Here is a 21,307-nt window from a genome sequence, read left to right on the forward strand (position 1 = left end):
GAGACAGGTAGAGAGGTAGAGAGAAACAGAGAGAGAGAGAGAGACAGAGAGAGAGAGACAGAGAGAGAGAGAGACAGGTAGAGAGATAGAGAGAAACAGAGAGAGAGAGAGAGATTGAATTGAGAAACCTGTCCAACCAAAAACATAGAGACCCGGACAACCTGAGTCTACGCCTTCACTATGGTGAATCACTAAAACAATACAGAAATACAGTACGGAAAAAGAAGGAACAGCATGTCAGAAATCAGCTCAATGCAATTGAAGAATCCATAGACTCTAACCACTTCTGGGAAAATTGGAAAACACTAAACAAACAACAACACGAAGAATTATCTATCCAAAATGGAGATGTATGGGTAAACCACTTCTCCAATCTTTTTGGCTCTATAACAAAGAATAAAGAGGCAAAACATATACATGATCAAACACAGATCTTAGAATCAACTATTAAAGACTACCAGAACCCACTGGATTCTCCAATTACATTGAAAGAGTTACAGGACAAATAAAACCCTCCAACCCCAAAAAGGCCTGTGGTGTTGATGGTATCCTCAATGAAATGATTCAAATATACAGACAACAAATTCCAATTGGCTTATACTAAACTCTTAACCTCATACTTAGCTCTGGCATCTTCCCCAATATTTGGAACCAAGGACTGATCACCCCAATCCACAAAAGTGGAGACAAATTGGACCCCAATAACTACCGTGGAATATGTGTCACACTAACCTTGGGAAAATCCTCTGCATTATTATTAACAGCAGACTCGTACATTTCTCAATGAAAACAATGTACTGAGCAAATGTAAAATTGGCTTTTTTACCAAATTACCGTTACAACAGCACATGTATTCACCCTGCACACCCTAATTGACAATCAACAAACCAAACAAAGGCAAAGTCTTCTCATGCTTTGTTGATTTCAAAAAAGCCTTCGATCAATCTGGCATGAGGAGATCTGCTGATAACAAACTGATGGAAAGTGGTGTTGGGGGTAAATACATACGACATTATAAAATCATGTACCACAAACAACCAGTGTGCGGTTTTAAATTGGCAAAACAACACACATTTCTTCACACAGGGTCGTGGGTTAGACAGGGATGCGCTTAAGCCCCACCCTCTTCAACATAGATATCAACGGAATTGGTGAGGGCACTAGAAAAGTCTGCAGCACCGGCCTCCCCCTGCTAGAATCCGAAGTCAAAATGTCTGCTGTTTGTGATGATCTGGTGCTTCTGTCACCAACAAGGAGGGCCTACAGCAGCACCTAGATCTTATGCACAGATTCTGTCAGACCTGGGCCCCTGACCAGTAAATCTCAGTAAGACCAAAATAATGGTGTTCCAAAAAGGCTCCAGTCACCAGGACCACAAATACCAAATTCCATCTAGACACTGTTGCCCTAGAGCACACAAAAAACTATACATACCTTGGCCTAACATCAGCACCCAGGTAACGTTCACAAGCTGTGAACGATCTGAGAGACAAGGCAAGAGGGCATTCTATGCCATCAAAAGAAACATTAAATTTCAACATACCAATTAGGATCTGGCTAAAAATACTTGAATCAGTCATAGAGCCCATTGCCCTTTATGGTTGTGAAGGGTCTGGGGTCCGCTCACCAACCAAGACTTCACAAAATGGGACAACACCAAATTGAGACTCTGCACGCAGACTTCTGCAAAAATCCTCCGTGTACAACGTAGAACACCAAATAATGCATGCAGAGCAGAATTAGGCCGATACCCACTAATTATCAAAATCCAGAAAAGAGATGTTAAATTCTACAACACCTAAAAGGAAGCGATTCACAAACCTTCCATAACAAAGCCATTCACCTACAGAGAGATGAACCTGGAGAAGAGTCCCCTAAGCAAGCTGGTCCTGGGGCTCTGTTCACAAACACAAACACACTACAGAGCCCCAGGACAGCAGCACAATTAGACCCAACCAAATCATGAGAAACAAAAAGATAACTACTTAACACATGGAAAGAATTAACAAAAAACAGAGCAAACTAGACATGCTATTTGGCCTACACAGAGAGTACACAGCGGCAGCATACCTGACCACTGTGGACTGACTCCAAAATTAAGGAAAGCCTTGACTATGTACAGACTCAGTGAGCATAGCCTTGCTATTGAGAAAGGCCGCCGTAGGCAGACTCACTGCTCACTGCCCACAAAATGAGGTGGAAACTGAGCTGCACTTCCTAACCTCCTGCCCAATGTATGACCATATTAGAGAGACATATTTCCCTCAGATTACACAGATCCACAAAGAATTCGAAAACAAATCCAATTTTGAAAAACTCAGAGAGAGAGAGAGAGAGAACAGAGATAGAGAGAGAGAGAGACAGAGAGAGAGAGAGAGAGAGAGAGAGAGAGAGAGAGAGAGAGAGAGAGAGGGTAGAGAGAGAGAGAGAGAGTTAGAGAGAGAGAGAGAGAGAGAGAGAGAGAGAGAGAGAGACAGGACAGAGAGACAGACAGAGAGACAGAGAGAGAGAAGAAAAGAGAGAGAGAGAGAGACAGAGAGACAGAGAAGAGAGAAGAGACAAGAGAGAGAGAGAGAGAGACAGACAGACAGAGAGAGAGAAACAAAGAGAGAGAGGAGAGACAGAGAGACAGAAAGAGAAAGACAGAGAGAGAGAGACAGACAGACAGACAGACAGACAGACAGACAGACAGACAGACAGACAGACAGACAGACAGACAGACAGAGAGAGAGACAGACAGAGAGAGAGACAGACAGACAGACGACAGACAGACAGACAGACAGACAGACAGACAGACAGAGAGAGAGAGAGAGAGAGAGAGAGAGAGAGAGACAGAGACAGAGACACACAGAGAGAGAGAGAGAGAGAGAGAGAGAGAGAGAGAGAGAGAGAGAGAGAGAGAGAGAGAGAGAGAGAGAGAGAGAGAGGTAGAGAGAAAAATAATAGACAGAGCAATTTCCTCCTCGAGTCTGCCTTCAAATTAAATCGGCCTGATGGCTTAAAAAGAAGAAAGTGGATTCTCTGAGAACTCGATATAACTCACTGCTGAAAAGGCTCATCGAGGTCCAGATATGTGGAGCCCCGGCCAGTAGTGAAAGGTTTCAGGAGTGGTGACCTTTAGGTTTCAGGAGGGTGACCTTTAGGTTTCAGGAGGGTGACCTTTAGGTTTCAGGAAGGTGACCTTTAGGTTTCGGGAGGGTGACCTTTAGGTTTCAGGATGGTGACCTTTAGGGTCTGGAGGGTGACCTTTAGGTTTCGGCAGGGTTCACATCGGCGAAAAGCGTCACAAGCAATCCAACTACATAGAATATCTTCTGTCTGCACGACCAGTTGTTGGATTGCTCTTTTTATCTTTTGCGCCCAAGTGGTGATGGATTCAGGTTTAGTGTATGTTTCTATACGTTCTATACGTGTCTGGTGTTTCAGTATGTGTGTACACTGGTATGAGTGAGCATACGTTTGTTTGTGCATGGATCTTTGAGTGTGTGTGTTATTGTGTGTCTGTCTGCCCCGTAACTGTGTATGACTGTGTGTGTGTTTGCGTTTGTCGTGTGTGTGTTTGCGTTTGTCGTGTGTGTGTGTGTGCGTGTGTTTCTGTGCGTCTTATTGTGTGTCTGTTCTGCCCCGTAACTGTGTGTGGGTTTATGAGCATTTCAAAAGAAAGATTCCTGTTGAGGTTTAGATGCTCTATAATGTTTTACAGAGAAAACATTCCCCACGGGAAATACTTCCAACTCTACAGAGCAGAACAGATGCTGAAATGGCTCCATTCCCTGGACATTCAGACAGGCAGACAGATCTTTTTATATCCTCCCTCCCTCCCGTCCAATCACTTTCCAACAGCGGCTCTATCTACCTCCTGACTAAAGAGAGTGGCTCTGCAACCTCAATAATATACACTGAAGAGTTAGAATAGTGTAACAGGGTGTATAACAGTATAACAATCTAAACAGTGTAACAGTGTAACAGTATAAACAGTGTGTATAACAGTATAACAGTATAACAGTATAACAGTATAACAGTATAACAGTGTGTATAACAGTATAACAGTGTAACAGTATAACAGTATAACAGTGTAACAGTATAACAGTGTGTATAACAGTATAACAGTATAACAATATAACCAGTATAACAGTGTGTAACAGTATAACAGGTGTATACAGTATAACAGTGTAACAGTATAACAGTGTGTATAACAGTATAACAGTATAACAGTATAACAGTATAACAGTGTAACAGTATAACAGTATAACAGTATAACAATATAACAGTGTAACAGTATAACAGTGTGTATAACAGTATAACAGTATAACAGTATAACAGTATAACAGTGTAACAGTATAACAGTATAACAGTATAACAATATAACAGTTGTAACAGTATAACAGTGTGTATACAGTTAATTATAACAGTATAACAGTATAACAATATAACAGTATAACAGTATAACAGTATAACAGTATAACAGTTATAACAGTGTATAAGTTAACAAGTTGATTAACAGTATCAACAGGTGTATAACAGTGTAACAGTGTAACAGTGTAACAGTGTAACAGTATAACAGTTATAACAGTATAACAGTATATCAGTGATTGTAACAGTTATAACAGTTATACCAGTATAACAGTATAACAGTGTGTATAGCAGTTATAACAGTTATAACAGTATAACAGTGTAACAGTATAACATGTTGTAACAGTATAACAGTATAACAGTGTAACAGTATAACAGTATAACAGTGTAACAGTGTAACAGTATAACAGTGTGTATAACAGTGTGTATAACAGTATAACAGTATAACAGTGTAACAGTATAACAGTATAACAGTATAACAGTATAACCGATAAACAGGTGTATAACAGTGTGTATAACAGTATAACAGTATAACAGTATAACAGTATAACAGTGTAACAGTATAACAGTATAACAGTGTAACAGTATAACAGTGTGTATAACAGTGTAACAGTATAACAGTGTAACATATAACAGTGTGTATAACAGTGGTGTATAACAGTATAACAGTATAACAGTGTAACAGTATAAACAGTATAACAGTATAACAGTATAACAGTGTGTATAGCAGTATAACAGTATAACAGTATAACAGTGTAACAGTATAACAGTATAACAGTGTAACAGTGTAACAGTATAACAGTATAACAGTATAACCAGTATAACAGTATAACAGTGTGTATAAACAGTGTTATAACAGTATAACAGTGTAACAGTATAACAGTGTGTATAACAGTGGTTATAACAGTATAACAGTATAACAGTAATAACAGTGTAACAGTATAACAGTATAACAGTATAACAGTGTAACAGTATAACAGTGTAACAGTGTAACAGTGTAACAGTATAACAGTATAACAATATAACAGTATAACAGTGTAACAGTATAACAGTGTAACAGTATAACAGTAATAACAGTATAACAGTATAACAGTGTAACAGTATAACAGTATACAGTGTGTATAACAGTATGTAAACAGTATAACAGTATAACAGTATAACAGTGTGTATAACAGTTGTATAACAGTAACATAACAGTATAACAGTGTAACAGTATAACAGTGTGTATAACAGGTGTATAACAGTATAACAGTATAACAGTATATCAGTGTAACAGTATAACAGTGTAACAGTATAACAGTATAACAGTATAACAGTATAACAGTGTAACAGTATAACAGTGTGTATAACAGTATGTATAACAGTATAACAGTATAACAGTGTGTATAACAGTGTGTATAACAGTGTGTATAACAGTATAACAGTATAACAGTATAACAGTGTGTATAACAGTGTGTATAACAGTATAACAGTATAACAGTTATAACAGTATAACAGTGTAACAGTATAACAGTATAACAGTATAACAGTGTAACAGTGTAACAGTATAACAGTATAACAGTATAACAGTGTAACAGTATAACAGTGTAACAGTGTAACAGTATAACAGTGTAACAGTATAACAGTGTGTATAACAGTATAAACAGTTATAACAGTATAACAGTATAACAGTGTAACAGTATAACAGTGTAACAGTATAACAGTATAACAGTATAACAGTATAACAGTGTAACAGTATAACAGTATAACAGTGTGTATAACAGTTATGTATAACAGTATAACAGTGTAACAGTATAACAGTATAACAGTATAACAGTTGTGTATAACAGTGTGTATAACAGTATAACAGTATAACAGTATAACAGTATAACAGTGTGTATAACAGTGTGTATAACAGTGTGTATAACAGTATAACAGTGTGTATAACAGTGTGTATAACAGTATAACAGTAAACAGTATAACAGTGTAACAGTATAACAGTGTAACAGTATAACAGTGTAACAGTATAACAGTATAACAGTGTAACAGTATAACAGTATAACAGTGTGTATAACAGTGTAACAGTATAACAGTATAACAGTATACAGTGTGTATAACAGTATGTATAACAGTAACAGTGTAACCAGTATAACAGTGTGATAACAGTGTGTATAACAGTATAACAGTGTAACAGTATAACAGTGTAACAGTATAACAGTATAACGTATAACAGTGTAAACAGTATACAGTATAACAATATAACAGTATAAACAGTGTAACAGTATAACAGTATAACAGTGGTAACAGTATAACAGTGTGTATAACAGTGTAACAGTATAACAGTATAACATTTAACAGTATAACAGTGTAACAGTGTGTATAACAGTATAACAGTATAACAGTATAACAGTATAACATTATAACAGTGTGTATAACAGTATAACAGTATAACAGTGTAACAGTATAACAGTGTAACAGTATAACAGTGTAACAGGTAACAGTATAACAGTAATAACAGTGTAACAGTATAACAGTATAACAGTGTGTATAACAGTATAACAGTATAACAGTAATAACAGTGTAACAGTATAACAGTGTAAACAGTGTAACAGTAATACAGTGTGTATAACAGTGTAACAGTATAACAGTATAACAGTATAACAGTGTAACAGTATAACAGTGTAACAGTATAACAGTGTAGTATAACAGTGTGTATACAGTGTAACAGTATAACAGTGTGTATAACAGTGTAACAGTATAACAGTATAATGGTGTAACAGTATAACAGTGTAACAGTATAACAGTATAACAGTATAACAGTATGACAGTGTGTATAACAGTATAACAGTATAACAGTATAACAGTGTGTGTAACAGTGTGTATAACAGAGACTACATTTACCTGTACTCATCCCATGGTAATTCTCTCCTCTCCAGAGACTACATTTACCTGTACTCATCCCATGGTAATTCTCTCCTCTCCAGAGACTACATTTACCTGTACTCATCCCATGGTAATTCTCTCCTCCCTAGAGACTACATTTACCTGTACTCATCCCATGGTAATCCTCTCCTCTCCAGAGACTATATTTACCTGTACTCATCCCATGGTAATTCTCTCCTCCCTAGAGACTACATTTACCTGTACTCATCCCATGGTAATTCTCTCCCCCCTAGAGACTACATTTACCTGTACTCATCCCATGGTAATTCTCTCCTCCCTAGAGACTACATTTACCTGTACTCGTCCCATGGTAATTCTCTCCTCCCTAGAGACTACATTTACCTGTACTCATCCCATGATAATCCTCTCCTCTCCAGAGACTACATTTACCTGTACTCATCCCATGGTAATTCTCTCCTCCCTAGAGACTACATTTACCTGTACTCATCCCATGGTAATTCTCTCCTCCCTAGAGACTACATTTACCTGTACTCATCCCATGGTAATTCTTTCCTCCTTAGAGACTACATTTACCTGTACTCATCCCATGGTAATTCTTTCCTCCTTAGAGACTACATTTACCTGTACTCATCCCATGGTAATTCTCTCCTCCCTAGAGACTACATTTACCTGTACTCATCCCATGGTAATTCTCTCCTCCCCAGCGTGTACATTCACATCACACAGAAAAGGAGTGAAATCGATGTTATTAAGCGCTCTCGCTCAATGTGACCCCAGAGTCCCACTCTCTGACAGAGAAAACCATCCAGCCAAAGAATCCCTCCCTCCATCCCTTCCTCTCCCTCTCTTTTCTTCCACCGAAGGAAGGGCATTTGCACTTGTGCATGTATGCCATTAATTCCCCCCATTCACTCCCTCTCTCCGAGATGACAGGGGCCTTTTTTTCTTCTTTTTCTCGCTCCTTCAATTTGATTTTTATTCCCTTTCATTTTTTACAAGGGCTCTCCTCGGCGGCTCCTCCTGTGAACCAGGAGGCCAGTTGAAAATGAGGCCCTTTTATTTGGCTGAGATTGAGTGCAGCCAGGCGGGGCGGGCTGTGCAGACCCATTAAGGCTCCACCGCAGAGCGGGAGGTTGCCTGTCAGGGCCCTCTAATCCTCCACAGTTGCTGAGGGCTTGTGGGGAGGCTGTGGCCAGCAATAAAGAGGACATACTGGACTGGACTAGCCTGGATTGGACTAAAACTGGCTGGACTGGACTGGAATAAATGGAATGGACTAAATGGAATGGACTGGAGTGGACTAGGCAGGCTCTGCTCGACTGGAATATACTGGAATAGACTAGCCTAGACTGGAATGGACTGGACTAGAGTAGAGTAGACTAAACTAGACAGAGTTTGGGTACTACAGGGGGAATCAGTGGAGCAGCTCTGTGTTGGACCATGCATATACAAAATACAAACATTCAAGCCATCCCCCACCCCCACTTTGGCCAATCGGATTACGTTTCTCTGTTCGTACTCCCTGTCTACAAGCAGCAAGTGGGAACCACCAACACAGAGAATAGTGAGGCGCTGGACAGAGGAGGCAGACTCCATGCTGCAGGACTGGTTTGAGAATAGTGATTGGAATATGTTCAAAGATTCATCCACCCAGGTCTCATTTATCAACATTGTCAGTCAAAGGCTTTGTTTAGGAATTGTGCTGATGATGTTGTACCCACAATTACAATCCGGACATACCCCAACCATAAACCCTGGATGAACGGTGAGATCTGTACCATGCTGAAGAACGTACTGCAGCGTACAAGGCAAACAGGTATGAGCTCAACACATCCATTAGGGACGCAAGAAGACAATACAGACTCAAACGTTAATAGATGTTCGACAACTCAGACTCGCAATGAATGTGGAAAGGACAACAGAATATCACAGACTACAAAAGCACCATCCAGCTGTGCGGTGCCCACCGAAGCCTCCCTCCCCAGACGAGCTTAACACATTCTATGCTCGCTTCGAGGCAGACAATACCGAGCCATTCAGGAAGACTCCCGCTGTTCCGGAAGACCAGGTGCTTTCGCTCTCCAAGGATGATGTGAGGAAAACTCTCAAAAGAGGGACTATTCACAAAGCTGACGGCCCAGATGGCATCCCTATCCGCGTCCTCAGAGTGTCTGCTGAGGAGTAGAATGAGGAGTAGAATGAGGACATCTTCAACCTGTCCCTGTCCCTGTCACTGTCCCTGTCCCAGGCTGTAGTCCCACTTGCTTCAAGGAGACCACCGTCGCCCCAGTACCCAAGAAAGCCAAAGTGACATGCTCAAATGACTGTCTCTCCTTCGCAGTCAACCCATACCATCATGAAGTGTTTTGAGAGGCTGCTCATTGCCCACATCAAGACCAGCATGGAAGGCACACTGAACCCACTCCAATTAGCATACCGCTCTAACAGATCCACGGAAGATGCCATTTCCATCGCTCTTCACACGGCCCCAACAAATCTGAACAACAAGAACGTGAGAATGCTATACATTGACTAAAGAAACATGTTCGTATTCTTATCCTTTATTATTTCTTATTGTTGTCGAGAAGGAAAGCATTTCATTGGATGGTGTATACCATGTGTATCATCTACAGTACGACTAATAAAACTAGAAAATGTAATATAACAATAACCCCTTTACAGTGCCCTCTGAGAAGGGACAAAAAAGCTCAATTACACCAAGAGGTTTATTTTTGATTCACAGAGAATTCTACTCCTCTCTAGCCCTCATTCTACTCCTCTCTAGCCCTCATTCTACTCCTCATTCTACTCCTCATTCTACCCCTCATTCTACCCCTCATTCTACCCCTCATTCTACCCCTCATTCTACACCTCATTCTACTCCTCTCTAGCCCTCATTCTACTCCTCATTCTACTCCTCATTCTACCCCTCATTCTACTCCTCATTCTACCCCTCATTCTACCCCTCATTCTACCCCTCTTTCTACCCCTCATTCTACCCCTCATTCTACACCTCATTCTACTCCTCTCTAGCCCTCATTCTACTCCTCATTCTACCCCTCATTCTACCCCTCATTCTACTCCTCATTCTACCCCTCATTCTACTCCTCATTCTACCCCTCATTCTACCCCTCATTCTACCCCTCATTATACTCCTCTCTACTCCTCATTCTACTCCTCTCTACCCCTCATTCTACACCTCATTCTACCCCTCATCCTACCACTCATTCTAGCCCTCATTCTACTCCTCTCTTGCCCTCATTCTACTCCTCTCTAGCCCTCATTCTACTCCTCTCTAGCCCTCATTCTACCACTCATTCTAGCCCTCATTCTACTCCTCTCTAGCACTCATTCTACTCCTCTCTAGCCCTCAGTCTACTCTTCATTCTACTCCTCTCTAGCCCTCATTCTACTCCTCTCTAGCCCTCATTCTACTCCTCTCTAGCCCTCATTCTACTCTTCATTCTACTCCTCTCTAGCCCTCATTCTACTCCTTTCTAGCCCTCATTCTAGCCCTCATTCTACCCCTCATTCTACCACTAATTCTACTCCTCTCTACCCCTCATTCTACCCCTCATTCTACCACTAATTCTACTCCTCTCTACCCCTCATTCTACCCCTCATTCTACTCCTCATTCTACTCCTCTCTACCCCTCATTCTACCCCTCTCTACCCCTCATTATACTCCTCTCTACTCCTCTCTACCCCTCATTCTACACCTCATTCTACCCCTCCTCCTACCACTCATTCTACCCCTCATTCTACTCCTCTCTAGCCCTCATTATACTCCTCTCTAGCCCTCATTCTACTCCTCTCTAGCCCTCATTCTACTCCTCTCTAGCCCTCATTCTACTCCTCTCTAGCACTCATTCTACTCCTCTCTAGCCCTCAGTCTACTCTTCATTCTACCACTCATTCTACCCCTCATTCTACCTCTCATTCTACCACTCATTCTACCCCTCATTCTACTCTTCTCTAGCCCTCATTCTACACCTCATTCTACCCCTCCTCCTACCACTCATTCTACCCCTCATTCTACTACTCTCTAGCCCTCATTCTACTCCTCTCTAGCCCTCATTCTACTCCTCTCTAGCCCTCATTCTACTCCTCTCTAGCCCTCATTCTACTCCTCTCTAGCCCTCATTCTACTCCTCTCTAGCCCTCATTCTACTCCTCTCTAGCACTCATTCTACTCCTCTCTAGCCCTCAGTCTACTCTTCATTCTACTCCTCTCTAGCCCTCATTCTACTCCTCTCTAGCCCTCATTCTACCCCTCATTCTACCTCTCATTCTACCCCTCATTCTACCACTCATTCTACCCCTCATTCTACTCCTCTCTAGCCCTCATTCTACCTCTCATTCTACCCCTCATTCTACTCCTCTCTAGCCCTCATTCTACTCCTCTCTAGCCCTCATTCTACTCCTCCCTAGCCCTCATTCTACTCCTCCCTAGCCCTCATTCTACTCCTCCCTAGCCCTCATTCTACTCCTCTCTAGCCCTCTTTCTACTCCTCCCTCGCCCTCATTCTACTCCTCCCTAGCCCTCATTCTACTCCTCCCTCGCCCTCATTCTACTCCTCCCTCGCCCTCATTCTACTCTTCATTCTACTCCTCCCTAGCCCTCATTCTACTCTTCATTCTACTCCTCCCTCGCCCTCATTCTACTCCTCCCTCGCCCTCATTCTACTCCTCCCTAGCCCTCATTCTACTCCTTCCTAGCCCTCATTCTACTCGTCCCTAGCCCTCATTCTACTCCTCCCTCACCCTCATTCTACTCCTCCCTAGCCCTCATTCTACTCCTCCCTTGCCCTCATTCTACTCCTCCCTCGCCCTCATTCTACTCCTCCCTAGCCCTCATTCTACTCCTCCCTAGCCCTCATTCTACTCCTCCCTAGCCCTCATTCTACTCCTCCCTCGCCCTCATTCTACTCCTCCCTAGCTTTCATTCTACTCCTCCCTAGCCCTCATTCTACTCTTCATTCTACTCCTCCCTAGCCCTCATTCTACTCCTCCCTAGCCCTCATTCTACTCCTCCCTAGCCCTCATTCTACTCTTCATTCTACTCCTCCCTAATCCTCATTCTACTCCTCCCTAGCCCTCATTCTACTCCTCCCTAGCCCTCATTCTACTCTTCATTCTACTCCTCCCTCGCCCTCATTCTACTCCTCCCTCGCCCTCATTCTACTCTTCATTCTACTCCTCCCTAGCCCTCATTCTACTCTTATTTCTACTCCTCCCTCACCCTCATTCTACTCCTCCCTAGCCCTCATTCTACTCCTCCCTAGCCCTCATTCTACTCCTCTCTAGCCCTCATTCTACTCCTCCATCGCCCTCATTCTACTCCTCCCTAGCTTTCATTCTACTCCTCCCTAGCCCTCATTCTACTCTTCATTCTACTCCTCCCTAGCCCTCATTCTACTCCTCCCTAGCCCTCATTCTACTCCTCTCTAGCCCTCATTCTACTCCTCTCTAGCCCTCATTCTACTCCTCTCTAGCACTCATTCTACTCCTCTCTAGCCCTCAGTCTACTCTTCATTCTACCACTCATTCTACCCCTCATTCTACCTCTCATTCTACCACTCATTCTACCCCTCATTCTACTCTTCTCTAGCCCTCATTCTACACCTCATTCTACCCCTCCTCCTACCACTCATTCTACCCCTCATTCTACTACTCTCTAGCCCTCATTCTACTCCTCTCTAGCCCTCATTCTACTCCTCTCTAGCCCTCATTCTACTCCTCTCTAGCCCTCATTCTACTCCTCTCTAGCCCTCATTCTACTCCTCTCTAGCCCTCATTCTACTCCTCTCTAGCACTCATTCTACTCCTCTCTAGCCCTCAGTCTACTCTTCATTCTACTCCTCTCTAGCCCTCATTCTACTCCTCTCTAGCCCTCATTCTACCCCTCATTCTACCTCTCATTCTACCCCTCATTCTACCACTCATTCTACCCCTCATTCTACTCCTCTCTAGCCCTCATTCTACCTCTCATTCTACCCCTCATTCTACTCCTCTCTAGCCCTCATTCTACTCCTCTCTAGCCCTCATTCTACTCCTCCCTAGCCCTCATTCTACTCCTCCCTAGCCCTCATTCTACTCCTCCCTAGCCCTCATTCTACTCCTCTCTAGCCCTCTTTCTACTCCTCCCTCGCCCTCATTCTACTCCTCCCTAGCCCTCATTCTACTCCTCCCTCGCCCTCATTCTACTCCTCCCTCGCCCTCATTCTACTCTTCATTCTACTCCTCCCTAGCCCTCATTCTACTCTTCATTCTACTCCTCCCTCGCCCTCATTCTACTCCTCCCTCGCCCTCATTCTACTCCTCCCTAGCCCTCATTCTACTCCTCCCTAGCCCTCATTCTACTCGTCCCTAGCCCTCATTCTACTCCTCCCTCACCCTCATTCTACTCCTCCCTAGCCCTCATTCTACTCCTCCCTTGCCCTCATTCTACTCCTCCCTCGCCCTCATTCTACTCCTCCCTAGCCCTCATTCTACTCCTCCCTAGCCCTCATTCTACTCCTCCCTAGCCCTCATTCTACTCCTCCCTCGCCCTCATTCTACTCCTCCCTAGCTTTCATTCTACTCCTCCCTAGCCCTCATTCTACTCTTCATTCTACTCCTCCCTAGCCCTCATTCTACTCCTCCCTAGCCCTCATTCTACTCCTCCCTAGCCCTCATTCTACTCTTCATTCTACTCCTCCCTAATCCTCATTCTACTCCTCCCTAGCCCTCATTCTACTCCTCCCTAGCCCTCATTCTACTCTTCATTCTACTCCTCCCTCGCCCTCATTCTACTCCTCCCTCGCCCTCATTCTACTCTTCATTCTACTCCTCCCTAGCCCTCATTCTACTCTTAATTCTACTCCTCCCTCGCCCTCATTCTACTCTTCATTCTACTCCTCCCTCGCCCTCATTCTACTCCTCCCTAGCCCTCATTCTACTCTTCATTCTACTCCTCCCTAGCCCTCATTCTACTCCTCCCGCGCCCTCATTCTACTCCTCCCTCGCCCTCATTCTACTCCTCCCTCGCCCTCATTCTACTCCTCCCTCGCCCTCATTCTACTCCTCCCTAGCCCTCATTCTACTCCTCCCTAGCCCTCATTCTACTCCTCCCTAGCCCTCATTCTACTCCTCCCTAGCCCTCATTCTACTCTTCATTCTACTCCTCCCTCGCCCTCATTCTACTCCTCCCTAGCCCTCATTCTACTCTTCATTCTACTCCTCCCTCGCCCTCATTCTACTCCTCCCTCGCCCTCATTCTACTCCTCCCTCGCCCTCATTCTACTCCTCCCTCGCCCTCATTCTACTCCTCCCTCGCCCTCATTCTAATCCTCCCTAGCCCTCATTCTACTCCTCCCTAGCCCTCATTCTACTCTTCATTCTACTCCTCCCTCGCCCTCATTCTACTCCTCCCTAGCCCTCATTCTACTCCTCCCTAGCCCTCATTCTACTCTTCATTCTACTCCTCCCTAGCCCTCATTCTACTCCTCCCTAGCCCTCATTCTACCCCTCCCTCGCCCTCATTCTACTCCTCCCTAGCCCTCATTCTACTCTTCATTCTACTCCTCTCTAGCCTTCATTCTACTCCTCCCTAGCCCTCATTCTACTCCTCCCTCGCCCTCATTCTAACCCAAACAGGCCATGAAACAAAGTAAAAGAGGATACAGTTTCTGCTGTGACTGGTTGAGCAGTGCTGCCAGTGATATTTACAATGACACTCTACCTCGGCCAAACACTCATTCATCATAGAGAGGATTGGAATGAGGGTTAGAGAGGGGTAGAATGAGGATAAGAGTGAGGGGTAGAATGATATTTACAATGACAGCCTACCCCGGCCAAACACACCTGATGACGCTGGGCCAATTGTGCGCCGCCCTATGGGACTCCCAATCACGCATATATATACATACATCGCTAGAAAGTTGATTTTAAGATTTTTTTTCTTTTAAGCCTATCCCAAACCTTAACCTTTACCTTAACCATTTGGAGTTAACCTTAACCTCTAACACTTACAAATTTGACGTTCGGGAACAACTTAGAAATTTGACGTTTGAGAAACATGTATGAAAGTCTAATTCAGCCGTGAGACTGTGAGAGCTTGTTGTTTAGATCATGTCCAACGCATCAACATCAAACCTTTCACACATCAGAAAAAAAATGTCCGAAAAAAATGGCCCAGACTTTTTAAAAACTTTTTTAAAAAACAATTCCACCCAGGAAGCACATTGAGTAAGAAGTGATATTTCTAACATGAAACATGTCATATTGACGGATCGTCGCCACAGACAGCAGGGATCTTTATCATGTTGGCTGCTGCCAGGGCCTTCGCCGCTCTTCCATTGGCTAGTCATAGTTCAGTGGATGTTGATTTGAGGCAGTGACAAAAACAGTGAGGGAAGGATGCACAAATCTCTGGCAACGGGGATAGGATTTCTTTCGGAGGGGGGAGGGGGGGCTCCGGCAACGGGGATAGGATTTATTTCGGGGGGGGGGTTGCTCCGGCAACGGGGATAGGATTTCTTTCGGGGGGGGGGCTCCGGCAACGGGGATAGGATTTCTTTCTGGGGGGGGGGGGGGCTCCGGCAACGGGGATAGGATTTCTTTCTGGGGGGGAGGGCTCCGAAACCAGCCAGTCAGCTGGAATCAACTGATATTTACACAGTTGACAGATTGATGTCTGGAACAGACTGTCTCTGCTCTGAGCTAGGCTGGACATTAAACAACACACACACATACACATTTAAAGGCCCATATGCGATATGTACAGATAATTCTAATCATTGAAATGAATGATTTCAATTCATTTGAACCATTGATTGAACCATTGAATTGAACTATTGATTCTTGAAGAATATCACACACATTCGCACACCTATTTATTTGGAAAGTGAAGCTAATATTATTCATTTGGCTTTGTACTCCAGCATTTTGGGGGATTTTATATCAAATGTTTTTGTATGAGGTGACAGCACAGAATGTCACCATTTATTTGAGTGTACCCAAATAGTACACAACTTTCTTGGAGCTTGGTGAGAGTGTGGTTGTCCTATGGTTATTTTACAACCTTCCCAAAACCTTCTGGGCATGGTGCAGGATAGTTGCTTGGCTTTGGAACATTCTCAGCGCAGGAACTTAGATTAGAGATTTTCTTGGTATTTCATTACTTTAACAGAACGTTTCCTTAAAAGTTCAGACAATGGTTGCATTTTAATATCAATTTCGGTAATGTTCTTGGAACGTTCTCCAAATGTTTTCAAATAGTTCTGAGAACGTTAAGAAACAACATTCTTCTGTGGGAATTTCAGTACTTCACAGCATAACATTTTCTCTCCGTCACGATTCTATTTAAAGTCCCTGTTCTCAAATTGTTTTCCGAGAACGTCAAGAAAACGTTCCAGAAAAACCACAAGAAAACTTCAGAGAAGGTTCTAAGAATGTAATTTAAAAACATATACAGTTCATTCGGGAAAGTATTCAGACCCCTTTTTCCACAGTCTGTTTAAGTTAGAGCCTTATTCTAAAATATGTATTTTTTATTTATCCTCATCAATCTACACACAATATCCCATAATGACAAAGCAAAAACATTTTTTATTTTTTATTTTAGCAAATTTATTACAAATAAAAAACAGAAATACCTTATAAGGTGTGTGCTCAGCCCCCTCCTGTACTCCTTGTTCACCCATGACTGTGTGGCCACGCACACCTACGGAGAAGGAGCTTCAAGTTCCTTGGAGTACACATCACTGACAATCTGAAATGATCCACCCAGACACACAGTGTTGGGAAGAAGCCGTAACAGTGCCTCTTCAACCTCAGGAGACTGAAGAAATTTGGCTTGACCCCTAAAACCCTCACTAACTTTTACAGATGCACAATTGAGAGCATCCTGTCGGGCTGTATCACCGCCTGGTACGGCAACTGCACCGCCCGCAGGGCTCTCCAGAGGGTGGTACGGTCTGCCCAACGCATCACCGGAGGCAAACTACCTGCACTCCAGGACACCTACACCACCCGATGTCACAGGAAGGCCAAAAAGATCATCAATGACATTAACCACCCGAGCCACTGCCTGGTCACCCCACTACCATCCAGAAGGAGAGGTCAGTACAGGTTTATCAAAGCAGAGACCGAGAGACTGAAAAACTTCCATCTCAAGGCCATCAGACTGTTAAACAGCCATCACTAGCCTGCTTCCACCCGGTTACGCAACCCTGCACCTTAGAGGCTGCTGCCCTATATACAGAGACATGGAATCACTGGCCACTTTAATAATGTTTAAATAATGTTTACATATTGCTTTACTCATCTCATATGTATATACTGTATTCTATTCTACTGTATTTTAGTCAATGCCACTCTGACATTGCTTGTCCTAATATTTAGATATTTCTTAATTCCATTATTTTACTTTTAGATTTGTGTGTATAGTTGTGTATTGTTAGATACTACTGCACTGTTGGAGCTAGGAACACAAGCATTTAGTTAGATACTACTGCGCTGCTGGAGCTAGGAACACAAGCATTTAGTTAGATACTACTGCACTGTTGGAGCTAGGAACACAAGCATTTAGTTAGATACTACTGCACTGTTGGAGCTAGGAACACAAGCATTTAGTTAGTTATTACTGCTCTGTTGGAGCTAGGAACACAAGGATTTAGTTAGATACTACTGCACTGTTGGAGCTAGGAACACAAGCATTTAGTTAGATACTACTGCACTGTTGGAGCTAGGAACACAAGCGTTTAGTTAGATACTACTGCACTGTTGGAGCTAGGAACACAAGCGTTTAGTTAGATACTACTGCACTGTTGGAGCTAGGAACACAAGCGTTTAGTTAGATACTACTGCACTGTTGGAGCTAGAAACACAAGCATTTAGTTAGATACTACTGCACTGTTGGAGCTAGGAACACAAGCATTTAGTTAGATACTACTGCACTGTTGGAGCTAGGAACACAAGCGTTTAGTTAGATACTACTGCACTGTTGGAGCTAGAAACACAAGCATTTAGTTAGATACTACTGCGCTGCTGGAGCTAGGAACACAAGCATTTAGTTAGATACTACTGCACTGTTGGAGCTAGGAACACAAGCGTTTAGTTAGATACTACTGCACTGTTGGAGCTAGAAACACAAGCATTTAGTTAGATACTACTGCGCTGCTGGAGCTAGGAACACAAGCATTTAGTTAGATACTACTGCACTGTTGGAGCTAGAAACACAAGCATTTAGTTAGATAATACTGCACTGTTGGAGCTAGAAACACAAGCATTTAGTTAGATACTGCTGCACTGTTGGAGCTAGGCACACAAGCATTTAGTTAGATACTACTGCACTGTTGGAGCTAGAAACACAAGCATTTAGTTAGATACTACTGCACTGTTGGAGCTAGGAACACAAGCATTTAGTTAGATACTACTGCACTGTTGGAGCTAGAAACACAAGCATTTAGTTAGATACTACTGCACTGTTGGAGCTAGAAACACAAGCATTTAGTTAGATACTACTGCACTGTTGGAGCTAGGAACACAAGCATTTAGTTAGATACTACTGCACTGTTGGAGCTAGAAACACAAGCATTTAGTTAGATACTACTGCACTGTTGGAGCTAGGAACACAAGCATTTAGTTAGATACTACTGCACTGTTGGAGCTAGAAACACAAGCATTTAGTTAGATACTGCTGCACTGTTGGAGCTAGGCACACAAGCATTTAGTTAGATACTACTGCACTGTTGGAGCTAGAAACACAAGCATTTAGTTAGATACTACTGCACTGTTGGAGCTAGGAACACAAGCATTTAGTTAGATACTACTGCACTGTTGGAGCTAGAAACACAAGCATTTAGTTAGATACTACTGCACTGTTGGAGCTAGAAACACAAGCATTTAGTTAGATACTACTGCACTGTTGGAGCTAGGAACACAAGCATTTAGTTAGATACTACTGCACTGTTGGAGCTAGAAACACAAGCATTTAGTTAGATACTACTGCACTGTTGGAGCTAGGAACACAAGCATTTAGTTAGATACTACTGCACTGTTGGAGCTAGAAACACAAGCATTTAGTTAGATACTACTGCACTGTTGGAGCTAGAAACACAAGCATTTAGTTAGATACTACTGCACTGTTGGAGCTAGAAACACAAGCATTTAGTTAGATACTACTGCACTGTTGGAGCTAGGAACACAAGCATTTAGTTAGATACTACTGCACTGTTGGAGCTAGGCACACAAGCATTTAGTTAGATACTACTGCACTGTTGGAGCTAGAAACACAAGCATTTAGTTAGATACTACTGCACTGTTGGAGCTAGAAACACAAGCATTTAGTTAGATACTGCTGCACTGTTGGAGCTAGGCACACAAGCATTTAGTTAGATACTACTGCACTGTTGGAGCTAGAAACACAAGCATTTAGTTAGATACTACTGCACTGTTGGAGCTAGGAACACAAGCATTTAGTTAGATACTACTGCACTGTTGGAGCTAGAAACACAAGCATTTAGTTAGATACTACTGCACTGTTGGAGCTAGAAACACAAGCATTTAGTTAGATACTACTGCACTGTTGGAGCTAGGAACACAAGCATTTAGTTAGATACTACTGCACTGTTGGAGCTAGGAACACAAGCATTTAGTTAGATACTACTGCACTGTTGGAGCTAGAAACACAAGCATTTAGTTAGATACTACTGCACTGTTGGAGCTAGAAACACAAGCATTTAGTTAGATACTACTGCACTGTTGGAGCTAGGAACACAAGCATTTAGTTAGATACTACTGCACTGTTGGAGCTAGAAACACAAGCATTTAGTTAGATACTACTGCACTGTTGGAGCTAGGAACACAAGCATTTAGTTAGATACTACTGCACTGTTGGAGCTAGAAACACAAGCATTTAGTTAGATACTGCTGCACTGTTGGAGCTAGGCACACAAGCATTTAGTTAGATACTACTGCACTGTTGGAGCTAGAAACACAAGCATTTAGTTAGATACTACTGCACTGTTGGAGCTAGGAACACAAGCATTTAGTTAGATACTACTGCACTGTTGGAGCTAGAAACACAAGCATTTAGTTAGATACTACTGCACTGTTGGAGCTAGAAACACAAGCATTTAGTTAGATACTACTGCACTGTTGGAGCTAGGAACACAAGCATTTAGTTAGATACTACTGCACTGTTGGAGCTAGAAACACAAGCATTTAGTTAGATACTACTGCACTGTTGGAGCTAGGAACACAAGCATTTAGTTAGATACTACTGCACTGTTGGAGCTAGAAACACAAGCATTTAGTTAGATACTACTGCACTGTTGGAGCTAGAAACACAAGCATTTAGTTAGATACTACTGCACTGTTGGAGCTAGAAACACAAGCATTTAGTTAGATACTACTGCACTGTTGGAGCTAGGAACACAAGCATTTAGTTAGATACTACTGCACTGTTGGAGCTAGGCACACAAGCATTTAGTTAGATACTACTGCACTGTTGGAGCTAGAAACACAAGCATTTAGTTAGATACTACTGCACTGTTGGAGCTAGAAACACAAGCATTTAGTTAGATACTGCTGCACTGTTGGAGCTAGGCACACAAGCATTTAGTTAGATACTACTGCACTGTTGGAGCTAGAAACACAAGCATTTAGTTAGATACTACTGCACTGTTGGAGCTAGGAACACAAGCATTTAGTTAGATACTACTGCACTGTTGGAGCTAGAAACACAAGCATTTAGTTAGATACTACTGCACTGTTGGAGCTAGAAACACAAGCATTTAGTTAGATACTACTGCACTGTTGGAGCTAGGAACACAAGCATTTAGTTAGATACTACTGCACTGTTGGAGCTAGAAACACAAGCATTTAGTTAGATACTACTGCACTGTTGGAGCTAGGAACACAAGCATTTAGTTAGATACTACTGCACTGTTGGAGCTAGAAACACAAGCATTTAGTTAGATACTACTGCACTGTTGGAGCTAGAAACACAAGCATTTAGTTAGATACTACTGCACTGTTGGAGCTAGGAACACAAGCATTTTGCTACACCCGCAATAACATCTGA

This window comes from Oncorhynchus kisutch, linkage group LG10, assembly GCF_002021735.2.
Source record: "Oncorhynchus kisutch isolate 150728-3 linkage group LG10, Okis_V2, whole genome shotgun sequence".
In the NCBI taxonomy this organism is placed as follows: Eukaryota; Metazoa; Chordata; class Actinopteri; order Salmoniformes; family Salmonidae; genus Oncorhynchus; species Oncorhynchus kisutch.